This window comes from Salvelinus sp. IW2-2015, unplaced genomic scaffold (genome assembly GCF_002910315.2).
Source record: "Salvelinus sp. IW2-2015 unplaced genomic scaffold, ASM291031v2 Un_scaffold907, whole genome shotgun sequence".
NCBI lineage: Eukaryota > Metazoa > Chordata > Actinopteri > Salmoniformes > Salmonidae > Salvelinus > Salvelinus sp. IW2-2015.
The window spans coordinates 74,857-82,800 of NW_019942641.1; the positions used below are offsets into that span (position 1 = coordinate 74,857).

General features: G+C 41.2%; 1 long non-coding RNA gene across 1 annotated transcript; it reads right to left on the reverse strand.

The window, feature by feature from the left end:
* Nucleotides 1-1,808: 1,808 nt before the first annotated feature.
* Nucleotides 1,809-7,409, reverse strand: LOC139024038 (uncharacterized). The gene is made up of 3 exons (XR_011475275.1): nt 7,381-7,409; nt 6,986-7,246; nt 1,809-2,252 (listed from the first exon to the last, which is right to left on the reverse strand). It is a non-coding gene; the product is annotated as an uncharacterized lncRNA (long non-coding RNA).
* Nucleotides 7,410-7,944: the final 535 nt, after the last annotated feature.

Sequence of the window (7,944 nt, forward strand, 5' to 3'; positions counted from 1 at the left end):
TGCAAACCGTAGTCTGGCTTTTTTAATGGCGGTTTTGTAGCAGTGGCTTCTTCCTTGCTAAGTGTCCTTTCAGGTTATGTCGATACTGTGCATATAGTTTTACTGTGGATATAGATACTTTTGTACCTGTTTCCTCCAGCATCTTCACAAGGACCTTTGCAGTTGTTCTGGGATTGATTTTCATTTTTCACACCAAAGTACATTCATCTCTAGGAGACAGAATGCGTCTCCTTCCTGAGCGGTATGATGACTGCGTGGTCCCATGGTGTTTATACCTGCGTACTATTGTTTGTACAGAGGAATGTGGTACCTTCAGGCATTTGGAAATTGTTCCCAAGGATGAACCAGACTTGTGGAGGTCTACAATTTTTATTCTGAGGTCTTGGCTGAATTCTTTTGATTTTCCCATGATGTTAAGCAAAGAGGCACTGACTTTGAAGGTAGGCCTTGAAATACATCCACAGGTGCACCTCCAATTGACTCAAARGATGTCAATTAGCCTATCAGAAGCTTCTAAACCCATGACATCATTTTCTGGAATGTTCCAAGCTGTTTAAAGGCACAGTCAACTTAGTGTAAGTCAACTTCTGACCCWTTGGAATTGTGATACAGTGAATAATAAGTGAAATAATCTGTCTGTAAACAATTGTTGGAAAAATTACTTGTGTCATGCACAAAGTAGATGTCCTAACCGACTTGCCAAAACTATAGTTTGTTAACAAGACATTTGTGGAGTGGTTGAAAAACGAGTTTTAATGACTCCAACCTAAGTGTATGTAAACTTCCGACTTCAACTGCACATATGAAATTAGTAAAGTAGTATGTAAACATTATTATAGTGACTAGTGTTCCATTAATAAAGTGACCAGTGATGCAATGTCTATTTATTTAGGGCTGCAGCTTCTAAGGTGCAGGTTTGGTAGCCTGCTAGTGATGGCTATTTATCAGTCTGATGGCCTGAAAGCTGTTTTTAAATCTCTCGGTCCCAGCTTCAATGCACCTGTGCTGACCTCACCTTCTGGATGGTATCGGGTTGAATAGGCTGTGGCTCAGGTGGTTGATGCTTAATGATCTTTTTGGCCATCCTGTGACATCGGGTGCTGTAGGTGTRCTGGAGGGCAGGCAGTGTGTCCCCYGTGGTACAGCCTCTGGAGAGCCCTGCGGTTGCGGGCATTGCAGTTGCCGCACCAGGCAGTGATAAAGCCCAACAGTATGCTCTCAATTGTGCATCTGTAAAAGTTTGTGGCCTTAGTGCAGTATGATTTATTGTGTTCCAAATCTCCCCAAAAATTGTCATAGTAGTAAATACGGAGTYGAACTGGTGGTACACTGGTTTGTTCACATTTTAGTCCTCTATTTCTCTTTCTCCCGAGTGGCGCAGTGGTCTAAGACACTGCATCTCAGTGCAGGAGACGTCTTTGCAGTACCTGGTTCGAATCCAGGCTGCATCACATCCGGCTGTGATTGGGAGTCCTATAGGGCGGCGCACAATTGGCCCAGCGTCGCCAGGGTTTGGCCGGGGTAGGCCGTCATTGTAAATAAGAATTCGTTCTTAACTGACTTGCCTAGTTAAATAAAGGTTAAATAAAAAAACATATGATGTAATACCTTCTACTAACCAACAGGAGGAGACTATGATTTACAGAGCTCYTTGGTGACAAAATTACTGCTTGATATTTACATTCTTTCAGTACATGAAGTTGATTTATGACAATATATGTTAGTTTTTCCCCACACAGCAATGTGAAGCAGAGTGTCCCAGTAAGAAAATAAACTGTGGTAGAAAAAGGATGAAAAATAACTCAGTAGTAGATTGGGAGATTCAGAAACAAACATTACAGACTATATTAAAATGCAATGAAACACATATATTTTTCATTTGATCACTGTTGTTGTTGAAAATTGACACGTGTTCATATTCAATCTGATCTGGAGAAGATGTTCAAGGTACTTTACTTTACAATCGTTGTATTCTCCATCTCAAGTACATACAGTATATCTCAATATGGCCTGTTTTGACAAATGACACTATACTGTATCTCTCTGTACATTCAAGGGGACAACAGAAGCACTGTGCTGACCTGAGTGTCAGTTACACATAAGTAGATTACAGTTGAAAGGGGCAACACAAAAACAATAATGTATTGTATATACACTTCTCAATTATTATTAATGTATAACCATTCATATCAGGTTTACTCTGAATCACCCAAGCCATAGATAAAAACAAACACCTCGTAAAAGCCATAAAACTAAAGGCAGAACCCAAATAAGAATGTATCCATTTTATTTAGCATTTAGAACCATAAAGCTACATAAAGCTAACAAATATAAGCAGTCTCCGGCTCTACTACATTGGGTTAAAATGTAAATGTTTTACTGGAACCTTTGACAGACTGAATACCATGGCCTCTGAGCCAGCTGACTCCCACATGATTCCTGTTATGTTCACACACTCGTATTGGTTGCTATCCTCTTCAGTCTACAGGAAACCAGATCAGAGATACTATCATCAACAACAACCCCTTCATTGTTTTTTATATCCTTTCTACTTAGGGCAAAGTTCTTCTCAGATATCAGATATCTACTGTAAATTTCTACAGTAAGCCCACAGTACATACCTCCATGTTGCCATATATTTGATCGTTGGTATAGTAGTTTGCAGAGGTGGGACCAAGTCATTGTTTCACAAGTCACAAGTAAGTCTCAAGTCTTAGCACACAAGTCCCAAGTCAAGTCCCAAGTCAAGACAGGCAAGCCAAAGTCAAGTCTCAAGTCCTAAACTTTGAGTTTGAGTCCTAAACAAGTCATAATGTGCTCTTCCCAAAATGTAATACCATTTCATATTTTTAACAAGAGTAATAGTTAGTATATTACATGTACGCAAATCATGAATGCAATTAAAAAYATATATATTTATTACTTTCCAAATAAACTTTATATTTCCATGGAAATACATGAGTAGCCATGAGAATGACACGTCAATATGACAACAAAAACTAAATATTGTAGTGCTCTCTCTCTCTCTCCAGATATACCCTAGACACCTAAAACAATCCTGCCATAAAGTTGAAGATGACCTGGCCTCCACAATCACCCGACATCAACCCAATTAWGATGGTTTGGGATGAGTTGGACCGCAGAGTGAAGGAAAAACAGCCAAGAAGTGCTCAGCATTTGAGGGAACTCCTTCAAGACTGTTGGAAAAGCATTCCAAGTTAAGCTGGTTGAGAGAATGACAAGAGTGTGCAAAGCTGTCATCAAGGCACAGGGTGGCTACTTTGAAYGACTAAAATATACAATATATTTTGATTTGTTTAAAACTTTTTTTGGTTACTAAATGATTCCAAATGTGTTATTTCATAGTTTTGATGTCTTCACTATTATTCTACAATGTAGAAAATAGTAAAAAATTAAGAAAAACCCTTGAATGAGTAGGTGTGTCCAAACTTTTGACTGGTACGGTATATTTTTAATTGTCACAAAAGTAGTGCACTGGGCCTTCATTACTTCTATATGAGCGGACCAAAATAGCTGTTTATTATTTATTTTTTAAATAAAAATAWAAATATTGAAACATTAAAAAAGTATCCTTTTTAGATAAAACTATACAAAATATATTCACATCACCAAATAATTGATTGAAACACACTGTTTTGCAATTAAAGTCTACAGTAGCCTAAACAGCACTCTGTAGGGTAGAACCATTGTGTAGCTGGAGGACATGTAGCTTCCGTCCTCCTCTGGGTACATTGATTTCAATACAAAACCTAGGAGGCTCATGGTTCTTATCCCTTTCCATAGACTTATACAGTAATTATAACAACGTCCGGAGGGCATCCTCCAACCTTTCAGAGCTCTTGTAGCATGAACTGACATGTTGTCAACCCAATCATAGGATCAGAGAATGTATCTAGTACTGAAAGCATAAGCAACAGCTAGCTAGCTAGCACTGCAATGCATAACATCTGGTGAGTAGTTGACTCAAAGAGAGAGAAAGACAATAGTTGAACAGTTTTGAACAAATTCATTTCTTTCAAAATTAAGGAGAAGCAAGAGACAGAGAGAGAGAGATATTTCGCAGTATATTTTTTGTTCAGTTTCACTTACTTAGCTAGTGTCGAATGTAGTTAGCTAGTTTAGCCTACTCCAACACCTGCCTCAAACAGAAAGGGATGCTACACTGGAACTCTTCCAAGTCAAGGTAAGCTTTTAGTTTTATTAATTTATTACCACCGGGCCCCGCCTGTGTAACTGARAAACTGCTTGCTGCTGACTGTACACTGTACTGCATGATTGTAGCAGGTTTACTAACACCTTAGTTCTAGCAGCTAGGTTAACTATGAAGTGAGAATGATTTAGGATGTGTGTGGTTAGCGGTCATGATGTGAAGGTATGGCTTGGAAATATTTTTTTTGCCTGGTCACAGATAGGTGATGTGTTGTGCAATGAAGTCCACAAGAGAAGGGAAGATGTGAGAGGAGGAGAGCGTGTAGATAAATGCTAGAAGGAATTATACATACAATGAGCTGTTTGTATGTTGTTGCAATGAAAGTGAACTGTGTTTGCGTTTGATCAGGAGTGTATTAAAAAGCTTGTCTTAAACGGAAGCAAACGGAACGGGGATAAACATACCTGAATTTGTCCAATAGAAACTCTCGTTTGCAAATGTTGGACTAATGATTACATCGGGATGCTGGCCTTCTAGGCAGAGTTGCAAAGAAAAATACATATCTCAGACTGGCCAATAAAAAGAAAAGATCAAGATGGGCAAAAGAACACAGACAATGGACAGGAACTCTGCCTAGAAGSCCAGCATCCCGGAGTCGCCTCTTCACTGTTGACATTGAGACTGGGTTTTTGCGGGTACTATTTAATASAGCTGCCAGTTGAGAACTTGTGAGGCGTCTGTTTCTCAAACTAGACAATCTAATGTACTTGTCCTCTTACTCAGTTGTGCACCGGGGCCTCCCACTCCTCTTTCTATTCTGGTTAGAGACAGTTTGCTCTGTTCTGTGAAGGGAGCAGTACACAGCGTTGTACGAGATCTTCAGTTTCTTGGCAATTTCTCGCATGGAATAGCCTTAATTTCTCAGAACAAGAATAGACTGATGAGTTTCAGAAGAAAGTACTTTGTMTCTGGACATTTTGAGCCTGTTATCAAACCCACAAATGCTGATGCTCCAGATACTCAACTAGTCTAAAGAAGGCCAGTTTTATTGCTTTTTTAAACTGCACAACCGTTTTCAGCTGTGCTAACATAATTGCAAAAGGGATTTCTAAAGATCAATTAACTTTTTAAAATTATAAACTTGGATTAACTAACACAACATGTGTCACGAACGTCGTAGTGAGGAGACCAAAGGCAAGCGTGATGTGAATACATCTTCTTTAATTATAACGAAGAATAATAACCAAACTAATACAAAATAACAAAAACGAACGTGAAGCTAAATATAACGATTGCAGACATGCAACATCACATAGACAATCACCCACAAACCAAACGGGAAAATGGCAACCTAAATAGGATCCCCAATCAGAGACAACGATAAACAGCTGCCTCTGATTGGGAACCAATCTAGGCCACCATAGACCTACATAATCCCTAGACTACACACACCACACACCTAGACATACCCAAAACCCTAGACAAGACAAAAACCACCATACCACCCTCGTCACACCCTGACCTAACCAAAATAATAAAGAAAACAAAGATAACTAAGGTCAGGGCGTGACAGTACCCCCCCCCCCCACCCCCAAAGGTGCGGACTCCGGCCGCAAAACCTGACACTAAAGGGAGGGTCCGGGTGGGCCTTCTTATGGTGGCGGCTCGGGTGCGGGACGTGGACCCCGCTCCACCTCAGTCTTGGCCCACTTAGGTGGCACCTCTGGAGCTGGGACCCTCGCAGCGGGCCCCGACTGAAGACCCTCGTAGAGGCCCTCTGGACTGACGGCGCCTCTGGACTGACGGGCGCTCGGGCGGCTCCGGACTGACGGCGGCTCGGGCGGCCCTGGACTGACGGGCGGCTGGGACTGACGGGCACCTCTGGACTGACGGCGCCTCTGGACTGACGGGTGCCTCTGGACTGACGGGCGGCTCCGGGACTGACGGGCGGCTCTGGCGGCTCCGGACTGACGGGCGCGTCTGGCGGCTCCGGACGACGGGCGGCTCCGGACTGACGGGCGCTCTGGACTGACGGGCGTCTCTGGCGCTCCGGACTGACGGGCGGCATCCAGACTGACGGGCGGCTCTGGCAGCTCAGGACAGACGGGCGGCTCTGGCAGCTCAGGACAGACGGGAGAACCTGGAGGGAGGAGACGGAGAGACAGCCTGGTGCGTGGCGKTGCCAAAGGGCCCACCAGGCTGGGGAGACCTACAGTAGGCCTGGTGCGTGGAGGATATACATTATATACATTTGAATAATTTAATAGGATCTCTATGTTTCTCATCCTCTCAGTGAATGTAGGTAGGAGAACACACATTGTCCACACTTCAATACACTGAATCAATTTCTATGCATTTCAAATCACATGAAGGATTTGTTTAAAAAATACATGTTTTATTTATTAAGATTTGATCATGTATACAGAGCTACAATCATCAATCATAACCTAATCTAATACAAATTCATTATAATCWGAATTTTGATTTGCATAACTGTTACTGGTATGTTCTTATAGAGGGTCAAAAAACCTAAAGCGACAGTATATTGACAAAATCAGTAGTGTGAAATAACTCAAACCCTAAACAGACGTTGAACATCTCAATAAATGAAAGAGCAACCCCAAGTGGAGAAACTGAAAGTCCCAGACTTGTATTCTATCCTCAGATTACCCTCAAGACACAGCTGGGAAGTGTGAAACAAGATATTGTTAAATACTGGTTAGTATTTTGTGTATAAATGACATTTAGTAAAAAAAAAAAAATTGAATTATCCAAGTCACAGATAATAAACATAAGCCTTGTATAAGCTATAACACAAAGCCACAGCCCAAATAAGAATGTACCATATTCTTTTGTCATTAGAACCATAAAGCTACATCAAGCTAACAAATAAAAGCAGTCACCTGTTCTGCTACATTGGGTTAAAATGTTAACATTTTACTGGAATCTTTGACAGACTGAGTACCATGGCCTCTGGGCCAGCTGACTTCCAAATGCTTCCTGTTGTGTTCACACGTTACCATAGACTGAATCATCTCCACCCTCACACTCGAATGGGTCGCCATCCTCTTCAGCCTACAGGAAACCAGATCAGAGATATCATCAACAACACCTCTATTTTTTTCACATATCCTTTGTATTTAGGGTTAAGTTCTTCTCAGATCTCAGATATCTACTGTAAATGTCCGCAGTACGCCTACAGTACATACCTCTATGTTGCCATATAGGTGATTGTTGGAACATATGTGAGATTATGTATCTACGATTAAATACCCTTGTAGCCTTCAAAGACATTCTTGTCTGACAGGACTCTTGAGATTAACAATCTTCTACAAGTTGAAATATCAATGAGTCTTTGCCTCTAGGCTGCACTGAGCATTTCTATCAAGTTGTGAGTCTTTGAGAAGGTACGTGGTGTACATCTATAACAATATATCAGAGTTGTTATGTTGTTGTGTGGAGTTGAACTAGAAATTACCACTGTCCAGGTTTTCATTGCTGTGAAATGTACAAGACAACAGTGAGTTCTCGTCTATGCTCAGTAGCATTATGGCCTCTTCATGATGCAAACGGTTAGCTGAACTGCCGACTGATGCTAGCGTTGCATTATGAGAGATGTAGTTTTAGCCCTCTAAGGTCTGAATGGGATAAAGGCGATTTCACGTTGTAGCTTGTTTGTTATTACAGTGTTTTTGTACATGAGTTGTTGTATTTTAATACTGTCAACACTGAAAGCACTGCAATGTATTGGGGATGTGAGACAGGATATGTGT